Source organism: Macaca nemestrina, chromosome 16 (assembly GCF_043159975.1).
Source record: "Macaca nemestrina isolate mMacNem1 chromosome 16, mMacNem.hap1, whole genome shotgun sequence".
NCBI lineage: Eukaryota > Metazoa > Chordata > Mammalia > Primates > Cercopithecidae > Macaca > Macaca nemestrina.
In genome coordinates, this window is record NC_092140.1 from 77,956,208 (window position 1) to 77,969,891 (window position 13,684).

Consider the following 13,684-nt stretch of genomic DNA (forward strand, 5'->3'; position numbering starts at 1 on the left):
TCTCAAAGACACGATCTAGATTCATTTTCATTCAAAAATGCACCAACAATGTTTTTAAAAAAAAAACCCTTTTGGTTACTTCATCAAATTGTATTTTAAAAATACAGGCAGATTATAAAATACACAAGCCTTGGATGTCATGAACATTTTAAAACACACAAATGTTTTAAAACAGCGCAAATATTATTAAAACTGGATGAAGTATAAATTAAATGCTCTTTGCCTAAAACTACATAAGACAATGAGAATATGAATCATGCATTCCCTCTTTTTTCCGGGGGGTTAAGGATCTCTCAGCCCTTAGCTATGTCTGGCTGGTCAGGGAAGAGGGAGAAATTTTTAAATTAGTAATAAAATATGCTTACTATTATATTGTAGAAATGTGACTAGTAAAGAGTAATCATTAAATGTGTGTTAAAATAAATCAGGTCTCAATTACTCACATGGAGAGAGGAAGTGAAGACAGACGTCACCAAAAGAAGATAATCCTAGAATGTTTTTTTAATGCTTATCATTAATTTGGGAGAAATTAATTACCCTTATAACTATGCTTGACACTGTTAACCAGGATTTTATTTTTCCTGAGCATTCAATGATTTGGAGGATTCAGACAAAAGGGAAAAAGAGGGAGTTAATTCGGAAGCATACAGGTGGCTAATGGTAGCCAGCCTGGGATAAAAAAATTTCCAGTTAACCTACACATACAAAACTAACAGATGATCTATGAAATGAAACAAGACAATATAGTAAAATTTAAGGTAGTAGTGCTAAAAAATTTAAATATAAGATTTAACATTAAAAATGTAACAAGATATTTCTCCTGTCATCATCCCTTCTTCCCACTAACTGGTGTTATTAGAAAGCAAGATTAGTAGGCTACAAAGCTAAAAGCAACATTTCAGGTTATATTTTACAAAAGATGTGGTAAAAATCCATCATTGTTTTCTGTTGGGCCACCATCTGTCTCAGTGAGTACTTTATCTCATTACTTAAGAAAAATTAATTCAACCAAGAAAATATCCAAAAGGCAGGGGATTCAACTCACTTGAACATTTGTAGGTGATACAAGATGACAAGAGTTAGTAAATACGCAAAAACTAAATATTTATCCAAACACAAGATCAGCACCACAAAACTCAATTCGTTTCTGCCTAACATATGGCTCAAACTCCTGAGTGGCATATGTTTAGTACTGGAGCTGGTAACAGCATGGTGATAAAATATTATAGTAAGAGTTCAACTGTTATTTCATTCCTACAATACAGAAGCATACACACTTTGGTTTCAAGAACTAAAAACACGACCACGGTAAGAAGCAAAATAATTACGTTGTTCAGTTTTAAAAACCCATAGCGAACACACAATGATTATACCGTAAAAAGAAAAAAAAAAATCTCATCAGCCGGTGACTCTTATTTAATAGATGGTCAGACACAAAGGTGTCCAAAGGAACTTACGTAAAAACCTCACAAAAGAAAATCTCGAATTCACAATCTCTAGCACCCCCAGCAAATCATCGCATTCCACCCTCTCAAATATCCCAAGGCTTGTAACGCCAACAGTTGAATAAAAGAACAATTAACGACCAAATCCATTAAAACAGCCCCTCTTCTGCTCGCAATTTGACAGCGAAATTATCTGTTCATTTTCTTTACCTAACACATGACGTCGTTTCCAAAGCCGTGTCAAAAGTTCGAAGATTCAGGTTAAAACTGGGCGAGGACTGCAGCCTCGAGTCCACCTCCCGACTGAACAGGTGGTTAACTCGCCCCGGGAGAGGAACTGCCAGGTACTGGAGGCAGCCACGCAGGATCAAACATAGAGGGCGGGTTTTCGAGGTTTTAACCCCAAGATGAGCGGGGAAAACTCTCTTCAGAAAAGCGTTCAAGTTCGGCGGCTGCCGGGCGTCCAAAGCCGAAGGCGCGGCGGGTGCTGGGCGATCCTCTCGGAAGGATTCTGCCCCCGCCCCCGAGCCCTCCGGCGCTACGCGGCTCGCCGCGGGGAGTAGGCGGGGGACCCAGGGGAGGGCTGCCCGCGCACCCGCGCCACCTCCCTCGGGCTGGATGGCGCCCCCGGCCGCGCCCCCGCAAGCGCGTCCTGGCTAGGCTCGGCCCCGGCAGGTGCCAGACTAGTTGACGGATCCTGTCCCCGGCCCCACTGCCCCCTGCCCACAGCGCGCCCACAGAAAGGGGTGGCCCGGGTCCCTCGACGGGGCCGAGCCCTGGAGGGTGCCCCGGCCCTCAGTCCCAGCCTAACGGTTTCCGCGGCGCCTCCTCCGGGGCGGGACGGGGTTGGGACGGCTCGGTGTCCCCCGCCTTTCGCGGAGGCAGTGCCCGCGCTCTCACCTCCGACTCACGCCGTTCTGAGGCAGAAGAAGGCGGCTCCTCTGGCGCCTCTTCTTAGGGTTCCTGATCGTTTTCTCTCTACCTCAGCTGCAGAGTCAGCTCTGAGGGCCGCCGCGGCCGCCGGCGCGCTGACTGTTGGGGTTGTTTCCTGGCAGTGACGCCGCCGCCTCAGCCCCTCTCTTCGCTCCCTCTCCGCGTAGCTCCCGCTTTCTGTTTCACCCGAGGGACCACGAACGCCGCCGCCGCCATGCTTACTACGGAGCCGGGAGGAGGAGCCCGAAGTCGGTGCGCCGAGTGCGGCTGCGCGGGCCCCGCCGACGGCGCCCTCGGCCGGGACCCCGAACCCCCGCCTCGAGCCCGCGGCGCCGGGGCTCTCTCACCGGAACGCGAGTGCCCGCAGGGCCACCGGCGTGTGGCGGCTGAACGGCCGCGTTTGGCTCCCGGAGCGCCCACACCCTCTTGGGCTTCCGGCTTTCTCCCCAGGCCCGGCTGCGCCTGGCTCGTGGTACCATCCGCTGTGGCCAGGCTCGGAGCCACACTCAGGAAAAGTGGAGTTCATGGGGGTTCCTAGAGCCACTCACACAATTCTCAATCCACATTTCAAAAAGCTCCCCCGAGACGCACCCTGTCAGCCCCTTTCCGAAGGCACCCGAACTTAAGGCTGGCAGGTGCTTGAAAAGACACTCCCTCCAAGGACAAGGAAGCCGCTGAAATGGGCTTGGAGGTTTCTAATCCCAAATACTTCGAACCCGGGATCTGGATAGCAAGCAAAAATATTTCGATATTTACTCAGTTGAAAACGTGGGGGGTGGCTTCGTGTTCTCTTCGCCAGCCAAATCGCGTGAAAAACCTCAATTTTTACAACAGCACGAAGACTTACAAGTGAACACAGCAGCGACTTCCTGAAACCTGAAGCAATGTGGGGCGCTGCAATAATGCCTGAGGGCTGCTGACTTACAGTTGCCACCGAAGACCTGGGGAGGGGGTAGTCCTTGGGCCGGGGAGTCCAACCCCAGGAACTGCCCTTTCAAAAATGGTGATGGATGTAACAAGCTGCATGTCCGGGATTTATTTCAGTGTATTAATTGTGCGATCTTTTAAAATAGATCTATTTTTAAAACTGTTCTACAGAAGTATCTTTAAAACGTGCTTATGCTCTATATTCTTAAAGAATACAATGGTTAATGAAATCCTTTGTTGATAACTGACCCTCAAACCGATATCCTGGCCATATGTTCAAGTCCCAGAGGATTGCTATGGTGTATAGAATCCCTACTTTGGTGCTCTCCCCTTTTCCCTCTTTGGAATGTTCTCATCACCTCTTCTAAAATCTGTCACTGCTTTTAATCTCCTCATCTGCCTCTATCCACTCTGATCTTTCCTCTTATTCTTTCTGCTTTGCTGTATTTTTTACTCTTTTCTCCTTTCTCGCCTGGTTTTCTCTGCGGCTCCAGGTGAAGATTGATGGCATGTTTATATCCGCAGCCAGCTAATGAGAGGTTTCTTTTCTTCTGCTTGTAAATAGGGCAGTGGTATCTTGAGATATTTTCATTGCTCTTCACTATCAGAAGTTCTTTCCCTGTGAGAGATGTTTCCTTTTCTTAACTTTTAGGTTTGGCCCTCTTCCAGACAGCTGGCAAGTTGATCTTAGAATAATTGAAGTATAACTGTATATTGTTTCAGAGTATGAGGATTTTATCAGAGCGTGGGTGAATGGGGTGGCTTCCCCATCTTAATGCTCAACTATGCTTGGTCGGAGACTAAGCTAGACTAAGCTAGGCTAAGCTAGTGGTTTCCAAACTTACCGCTAAGCTAATGCTTTCCTACTCTGCTTCCTACTCAGGAGCTTTTTGAAAAAAGGGAATCTTGCCATCTACCCCCTCAAGATTCTGATTCCTCTGTTCAGGGAGAGGCCAAGAAATGGCACTTTTAAAAACTGTGTCTAAAAAAATGTGTTTGGGACATGCCTACATGTTTTTGAAGAAGACTAACACATAATTTAAGAATGTTATTGATAGACCTAGAGATTATAATCAATAATATGCAATGCATTTAGGTGAAGTAAAGTGAAGACCGCGGAATTTATGTCCTTTGGAGAGAAGAAAACCCACACGTAAATGACCCTAGCATATGCACCAGTATGAGTTCTCTGGGAACACAGAGAGGGTCAAGAAATTATGTTGGCTTTGAACAAGTTCTCTTCTCAAGTGAAGTTCGCTTCACTTGTTTTAAATCAATAAAATAGGAGCCATTTTCAATCCTCATCTTTCTTGGCCTCTCAACAATACTCAACACTTTGACCACTATTCTTCCTTAAGCATTTCTGCTTCCTTCGACACTGCATTTTCTTGGTTTTCCTCCTTCCTTTATTAGGCACTGCTTCTCTAATTCCTTTGCATATTCTTGCTCCTCTCCCTAACCTTTAAATATAACAGTACCTTAAAATTCAGTTTTAGATTCTTTTCTGTTTTCACTGTAATCTCTTGGCCTAAGCAGCATCACCCATGCCAATGGCTTTAGTTATCATCTGTATGCCAGTGATCTCCACATATATGCCTCCAACCCAGACCTTTCCTCTAAATGCCAAATCTGATCCACTACTCAAAGTTAGACCCTTCCTCTAAATTCCAAGTGCTTCACTGACATGGCCACTTAATATCTCAGAGTTGCAAAGTTCAGTCCAACTGAGTTCATGAACTCTCTAGTTATTCAAATCAAACATCTAGTAGTCAGTCACCCCTGATGTCTCCCTCACCTCCATTCTTCCATTCTCCATGTTTGTTGCAGCACTAACTCTTGGCAATTTTATTTCTAAAATCTAATTGGTCCACTTCTTTCCAATCACCAACAATCTAATTCGGTCTCACTGTATACAGTCTGGGATCCTCCATTCAGTCTCCATTTTGCAGTCAAAATTATCTTTCTAAAATCAAGTAAGACTATGTCACTATGCCAAAAAACTCCTTAAACAGTTTCTCATTGCTCTGGGATAAGTCTAGAATTCTTAAGGCGGCCTACAAGACCATGCTAGGTCTGGCCTTACCTACCTTTTCCAGCCTCATCTCACACCATTTTCACCTCGTTTCCTGGGCAAACTTCTTGGTCCTCTTTCAGTTTCTCAAAAATGCTGTGATCCCAACAGCCAAAGGCTCTATGCACATGCCATTCTCTCCTTTAGTTATCCTATCTCTTACTCATCCTTCAGGTCTCAGCTTGAAAGGGATATCCTTGGGAAAAACATTTCTGACCTCCCAGATACATTGAAGATCCCTTGTTATGTCAGCTCTCTTACCACCATGTACCCTCCCCTCTTATGACTTACCACAGCTTGTAACTACCTTTTGGTATGTGTAACTACTAGGTTAATGTCTGTTGCTCCCCACATTAGGACAAAGACTGTGTCTCTTTGGGCCTGCACAGTGTCTGGCACATAGAAGCTACCCAATAGATATTTCTTGGATGATTATTGTCCTGTGAGTTTGTTTCCGGGATTCTAGAAGGTTGTTGGGTTGGGAAATTAGATCACTGATCATTTTCAAGAGAGTAATCTTCTGCATGACTAGTGGGAAGAAATGCAGAAATGTGCTGGAAAACAAGTCTCTGTGGGACTCTGGTATTTCTGTATGTCTTGTGAGCAGAGGCACTAACAGCTTTTGTTTTAGACTATATTTTCAAGGAGTTTTGGTTTTTTTTTTTTGGTCAGACAGCCTTGGAAAATATACATAGTGTCCCCCACCCCACCCTCCACCCTCCAACCCCCGTCCCGCCGCTGAAGAGCAGGGGCACATTTGTTTACCATCCAATATAGTAAAGATAATGTCTTTGGAGGTAAAGGTCAAGCAGGTTTTCTTGCAGCCTATTATAAAAAGATAGGGGATTTCCTAAGCTTAGAGTTTCTCACGTGTGAGGCAAACTCACTGCAGGTGCATCACTCACCTGAACCACACCATGTAGCTCCAGGTAAGACCTGGGGGCAAGGGAACTGACTGAACATGTCACTGGTACTGCTTGCTGGCTGTGCCATGAGTAACACAGCCCTTTGACCCCAAAGCCCACATCTTCTGCCAGCTTCAATGAAACTATAGCAGGTTAAGTGATTAGCTTGCAAGGAGGATAAAATCTCAGACCCTTCACAGTTCTTGACAAAGTACAGTGGGTTAAAGAGAAAGACGAAGATGAAGTCAAACAGCAAGTGGAGACTATTTAGAAAGTTTGGAAAAAAAGAAGTTTGGTGATGAAGAGGAGAGATGGGACAGCAGATTGAGGTGGGAGGGGTGTGCCGACTGAATTCGCTGAACAATATTGGTGGCCCTAACTCTGAACAGATCCAGACAGAACACTATTGCTGTTGTTCCTCTCTTTGGTTAGGGAACAGGTGCAAGTCTGAAAGAGGAGAAGGAGGTGGAAGCGGTTGACCTGGAGGTACACCAGTTAAGGCAGCCAGAGTTTTTTTAATCTCTGAGAAGGGGTGTAGTATAATGTAGAGCAGGAATGACAGGCTTTGGAGTCAGAAAGATCTGGGCTTCAGTCTCAGCTCTATTGCTAACTGATTGATTGATCAATCTTGGGCTTGTTATCCAAACTTTCTGGCCTCAGTTCCTCATCTATAAACTAAGGATAAAATACCTACTTTGCAGGATTAAATTTCATAATGTGTGAAGATGCCTAGTATATGCTTGATGCTCAATAAATAAATGTGAGCTGCATGATTAGGATGTCCTGGCTAACTGTGATTTGGTGAGGTTGGGAAAATCCAGAACCTTCCTCCACATTTCCAAGGATTCTTGGAAAGGAACTTGGCCAGGGTACACACTTGCTCTGAATTCCTGATCCTGTTCCCATTTCCATCCCACTCTGTGCTTTCCTATGTAATGGAACAGCTTCTTCCCTAAAAGCAAAAGAAACAAGACACAGAATAGGAAGCGACTTCACACTGAATGTTGGCCATTCCCACCATAGGGAATTTCTCACTAGCCGTCATTCTCTTCAGAGAATGATGCCACTATATTGCTGTGGTCCCTCACCCTAACAAGAATCTTCTTTACATTTTTCTGAATTTCTGGGACTCCTAAAGCCACCACTCTTTAAAACCACCAGGGGCGGGCCAAGCGTAGTGGCTCATGCCTGTAATCCCAGCACTTTGGGAGGCCGAGGCAGGCAGATCATGAGGTCAGGAGTTTGAGACCAGCCTGACCAACATGGGGAAACCCCATCTCTACAAAAAATACAGAAATTTGCTAGGCGTGGTGGCACATACCTGTAATCCCAGCTACTCGGGAGGCTGAGGCAGGAGAATTACTTGAATCTGGGAGGCGGACGCTGTGGTGAGCCGAGATCGCACCATTGCACTCCAGCCTGGGTAACAAGAGTGAAATTTCATCTCAAAACAACAACAACAACAACAACAAAAAACCAAACACCAGGGGGGCAATTCCCAAATTCTTGTTAATTTATTCTTACTCAGAGCAATTTGGCTCTTTGTTTTCTGTCCCACTTTTATCCAGAATAACCATGGAACCTTAGCTTTATTTCAAAACCAAGATGCTTCATTAAAGTGTTTTCCTAAACTAAAGAGTAATTGTCCTTGAGAAGTAGTTCTTAAACTTTGACATGAATAAAAATCACCTGTGGCACTTGTTTAAGCTATAGTGGTTCCACTACATACTCCCTTCTCACCCCAAGATTTGGATTCAAGAATCTGCATTTTATAAACAAGAGACTCTGATGAGGGTAGTCCATGGGTCATACATTGAGCATCTTAGAGGAACCAGCTCAAACAAGAGTCAACTTTCACAAATAAGAATGTTTTTCCTCTCTGTAACATAGAGTTAAACTAGAGTTGGCTCAAGTGTTCAGAAAAACTGCTCATGTATGGTCCATGTCTTTTATATTGCTTATTCTTTTTTTTTTTTTTTTTTGAGACAGAGTCTCGCTCTGCCGCCCAGGCTGGAGTGCAGTGGCCGGATCTCAGCTCACTGCAAGCTCCGCCTCCCGGGTTCACGCCATTCTCCTGCCTCAGCCTCCCCAGTAGCTGGGACTACAGGCGCCCGCCACCTCGCCCGGCTAGTTTTTTGTATTTTTTAGTAGAGACGGGGTTTCACCGTGTCAGCCAGGATGGTCTCGATCTCCTGACCTCGTGATCCGCCCGCCTCGGCCTCCCAAAGTGCTGGGATTACAGGCTTGAGCCACCACGCCCGGCCTATATTGCTTATTCTTTATAGAGAAGGCAATTAGGAAAGACCAAGGAATTCCTTAATCACAAAATGATAATCCTAATAGTCCAAATTTGTCAATGTTAATGATATGGTTTCAAAGCAATGCTACTGGGGACAGTTACTTCCAAAGGGAAAAGACTTATCTGGTTACTGGTCAGGACTTCTTGAATAGCTTCCGGATCTGAAGGGGCTATACAATAATAGACAGATTATAAGGATTTTCTCTAGGTTGAAAAAATAAAGCTTCTATATTTGTCTTTTGGACTGTCAACAGCTCTTTGATGTTTTTTTACCACTTTAGGATGCTTTGATAATAGCCCTGGGGTTGAACACACCACAATCATTATCCAGCATAACCAGATGACATATGAATCAGTTTTAAAGACAGAAGAAGGAGATAGGCATCTACAAGAATAATGAGGCACAAGATGACTTGGAATTCTAAAAATACTGCCCAACTGCCTGGCTTTTATTTTCCCTCAAAAAAAAAAAAAATGAAATTTCAAAATCAGAGCACTACTTTACCAAGATAACAATAAGACTTTAATCTGGACAAAATAAAAATAAAATTTAAATAAGTTAGGAAATGAAAATTCAGATACTCTAAATCCAGCTACAATTCACCAAACTTGAGAAAGGTCTTCCTCAAATTTCAGAGGTAAATATTTAAACCAAATCACATTTTATAACTACCAGACAAATCAACAATCTATTCATGGTAGGTAAAGACCAAGTTGCCTTTATTATTTTTAAATATAATGTAAAATTGAAGCAGGCATCTCTGAAATAAAGACAATGACATATAGTAATGGGAAAAACTAGGAAAATCATTTATAAATTGAAGACTTTTAATGAAATTAAATACCAATTTTACTGATTTGAAATTTTTATCTATAAAGTTTTTAAAAATCAAGGCACATCTGAAGTTTGCTTTTATTTTTTCTTTACTGTACATATGAGACATAAACCCAGAATTATTATACTGAAAAAGAACAAAAGCTAAAATTAATTACTAATAATACTTAGCATTACTAAAAGAAGGTAAAATAAAGAGACCCTTATTTTAAAAATAATGAACTATGACTTTACCAAATAACATTCAGCTTCAAATTAAAGAAGCTAATAGCTTAAAACAATAGAAATGTGCCGGGCATAGTGGCTCATGCCTGTAATCCCAGCACTTTGAGAGGCCAAGGCGAGTGGATCACTTTAGGCCAGGAGTTTGAGACCAGCCCAGCCAATGTGGTGAAACCTTGTATCTACTAAAAATACAAAAATTATCCCAGCATGTTGGCGTCTCCCTGTAATCTCAGCTACTCAGGAAACTGAGGCATGAGAATTGCTTGAACCCAAGAGGCAGAGGTTGCAAGTGAGCCGAGATTCCGCTGTTGCACTTCAGCCTGGGTGACAGAGCGAGACCCTGTCTCCAAAAAAACAAAAACAAATACAAAAAAAAAAATAAAGAAGAAAAGTAAAAAAAAAAAAAAAAAAAAAACAAGAAAAGATATTCAAATATAGCCCATTTTCCCAAGCTACAGGAGACTAAGAGTAAAAATAAGGTTGTAGTAAAAGTCTCAAAGAGTATTCATACTTTTTCCTATCCACATTCAGATTTCTTCCAGAAGATCCTAAGAACTCCCAGGGATTTGCTTTGTATTCTATGCCTTGTTTCCTTTGCTTTTAGGGAAGGAACACTTCAAGACACAGTCCCCAGTTACCGTCTTCCTCCTCTGGCTCATTGAATTGTTTTCTCTTATTGCTTCCAAAGTCAGCAAAGCTCCCCAACTGCAATGCTGTTTGTGCTGAGGCTACCAACCCCTGATTTTTTCTTTTTTTTTTTTTTTTGAGACGGAGCCTCACTGTTGTTGGTCTAGGATGGAGTGCAATGGCACCATCTTGACTCACCACAACCTCCGCCTACTGGGTTCCAGCAATTCTCCTGCCTCAGCCTCCTGAGTAGCTGAGATTACAGGCGCCCACCACCACGCCCAGCTGATTTTTGTATTTTTAGTAGAGACGGGGTTTCACCATATTGGCCAAGCTGGTCTTGAACTCCTGACCTCAAGTGATCCACCTGCCTCAGCCTCTCAAACTGCTGAGATTACAGGCGTGAGCCACGGCGCCAGGCTGCCAACTCCTAATTTTAATGGCATTAATGCCTGTACCAAGACACCGTTTTTCACAGGCATCATCTCCTGTTGATATTGTCTTCAGTTCCAAAAGTCCCATGTACATCACAGTGAAGCATCTAGTTATATTTATTTGTTTGCCGCTCTAGGACTCAGGCATGAGTTCATGGAATAGATAACATGGTTCCATGAAGCCTTTTCCTCTAACCTTGGGCAATTGATCTTGAAGCAAACTTTTCATAGCTTTCTTTACTTAGGATGAATTCTTTTCTTCCTCTGCTCTGCCAGTTCTACAGATGTACTGAAACATGCTCAAATTCTAGGGCAAAAAACAGTGCTGGCCATGCGCCTGTAATCCCAGCACTCTGGGAGGCCGAGGCAGGTGGATCACGAGGTTAGGAGTTCAAAATCATCCTGGCCAAGATGGTGAAACTCCATCTCTACTAAAAATACAAAATAATTAGGTGGACATGGTGGGGGCTGGGGGCACCTGTAATCCCAGCTACTGGGGAGGCTGAGGCAGAGAATTGCTTGAACCCGGGAGGCAGAGGTTGCGGTGAGCCGAGATCATGCCACCGCACTCCAGCCTGGGTGACAGAGTGAGACTCCATCTCAAAAAACAAACAAACAAAAACAAAAAACAGTGCCACATTTCTTCAAGGCTACCAGGACCAGTCAGCCGTGCCCTCTTGTCAGCATAAGTACCAACCACGTGACATCTCCCTCAAGACCTGAGTGCTAACTATATGAGGGACCCTCTCCTTCATACTCCTAGATTTTCCCATTTAGTCCCCTGGCTCTGCTGCCCTGCATGTCATAGTCACCTCTTCCAGCATCCCTCATTTGCTCTTTCAGTCTTCCAACATCTATGTGACTAATTTCTTAAATGAAATTCCTCTGTCTGAAATATGTAGCATTGTTTCTAATTTCTGAAGTCCTAGCCAGGAGTTTGACTAATAGATTTTAACCAGAGAAACTTAAAATACCTGGTTATGGAGACAAAATACATTCATGCAAAAATATATTCAGAGATATAACATTTGACATGAATAGCTCAGCTAACATTTGCTATAGAGCTCAAAAGGACAAGCAATCAGTTGCTATGAGATGATCAAAGATAGCCATTGTGCTTTTAAATTTTAACTGATTTTATTTAATGTTCGAAACAACATTGTGATCAAAGTACTATTAGTCTCACTCTTTGGACGAGAAACATTGCTGTGAGTGGTTAAACTTATATTCACATATGTACAGCTAAGAAAGTGACAGAGCTGGGATTCATACCTAGGCCTGTATGACTCTGACAAAGATTCTTTGGGGCCAAGCCTTAGTCCCTCTGTGCACTTCCTTGTAAAATTCTGTTTAGCAAAGAACCCTGCTAAGTGACTTTAGCAAGAACTCCTGTTCTTGATAACTGGTCATGCTTGATATCTGAACAAGTTTCTCATTCTCCACCATCTCTTGGGTGATGTCTAAACACTCTGGTCTGTCTTCAGCAAGAATCCTATTAGGTCAGTTTAGCCGGAATCACTCTTACACCTGATTTTATCTATAAAGTTTTTAAAATTCAAGGCACACCTGCTGACCCCCGCACTGCTCCGTGGCTCCAAATTCTTACTTGCCCATGCTCTACTGGGAATTGTGCCCAATCTCTCTCCCCAGCTGCAAGGCCCCCATTGCAGTAGTCCCTCTACCTATTATGATCACCCTGAATAAAATCCTCCTTATCATACTTTGACAAACATTGTTTAATAACTTTTTCTTTAACAGCTCTTAACACACTCTTTCCATTATTTCATGTTAGCTCAGAAGAGGTGAAATTTAAAGTGAACCTTGAAGAATAGGCTTCAAATAGAATGATCAGAGTAGCGCCCTCTTATAGGAAAGATAGCTAACAAAGGTATGAAAGTGAGAAAATGCCAAGTATGCCTAGGGGTAAGAAATGAGCCAGCACAAACGTTTGTGATGGAAGGCATGGAGATACAGGGCAAAAGAAGAAGTTTGGCCTAGATTGAGAAGAACTTTGATTGCCACATGAGACATTTTGGAACCACTTATTTTTAATCAGGAGTCAGAGGAGTAAAGTGGCAAAAGTGGAAAACCTATTTGATATTGTTGTTTACAGTCTCTTTTCGTTATTACTTGTCAAGTCACAGTTGTTATCAAAGGCATTTTAAATAAGCAACACATTAAAACAAAACAAACAGGAAAAAATCTTTATAGATTACTGCCATTAGAAAAGGAAATTTAACTTTGTATAAATTTAAAAAAACAACAACAGACATCAAACAAACAAAAACCTTAAAAGGAAATTGATTTTTTTTTTTTTTTGAGGTGGAGTCTCACTCTGTTGTCCAGGCTGGAGTGCAGTGGCAGAATCTCAGCTCATTGCAACCTCTGCCTCCTGGGTTCAAGCGATTCTCCTGCCTCAGCCTCCTGAGTAGCTGGGATTACAGGTGCCCACCACAATGCCTGGCTAAGTTTTGTGTTTTTAGTAGTGACAGGGTTTCGCCATGTTGGCCAGGGTGGTCTTGAACTCCTGACCTCAGGTGATCCGCCCACCTTGGCCTCCCAAAGTGCTGGGATTACAGGTGTGAGCCACCGTGCCTAGTCAGGAAATTGATTTTTATCATAGGAAAAAAAGGATATCTATCCCTTGCTTTAACATAAATCAAAGACCTAAAATAATTGACACAACTATGAGAAATGAAATAAGTACTTTTTAAGAAAAGTGTTATTATTTGGCTAATCTATCTTTAAGGAATAAAATGAAGAAATATTAAAACGACAAGCCAACAATGCTAAATTGAGAGATACTGATAAAGTGGGCCACCAATCAGCCTGTCAGTAAACTATTATGTTCTGTTACAAACCTCTCCTTGAAGCAATTGGATTCAGACACATTATGGGTTAGATAGACTTTTGTGGGCTAACGTAGAAATTCAACTGTCATTTAGAACTTTGTTTCCATGGCAAAATGTCTCTACAAGTTCTA

General features: G+C 42.8%; 1 protein-coding gene and 1 long non-coding RNA gene across 3 annotated transcripts in view; one reads left to right on the forward strand and one right to left on the reverse strand.

Moving 5' to 3' along the window:
• Positions 1–2,615, reverse strand: part of LOC105490713 (fibronectin type III domain containing 3A) — a 223,432-nt gene extending 220,817 nt beyond the window's left edge. The window contains exon 1 of one of the 2 annotated variants that reach the window (XM_011756595.3): positions 2,346–2,615. The gene's annotated coding sequence lies outside the window, so the exon portion shown is untranslated. Of the gene's footprint in view, positions 1–1,655; positions 1,912–2,345 lie in introns of those variants that run through there. The other variant, XM_011756594.3, reaches the window with a different exon arrangement.
• The window catches only part of LOC105490715 (uncharacterized), a 32,005-nt gene continuing 20,015 nt past the window's right edge, over positions 1,695–13,684 (forward strand). Inside the window, exon 1 of the long non-coding RNA XR_011615041.1 lies at positions 1,695–1,789. This is a non-coding gene — a long non-coding RNA (uncharacterized lncRNA). The remainder of the gene's footprint in view (positions 1,790–13,684) is intronic.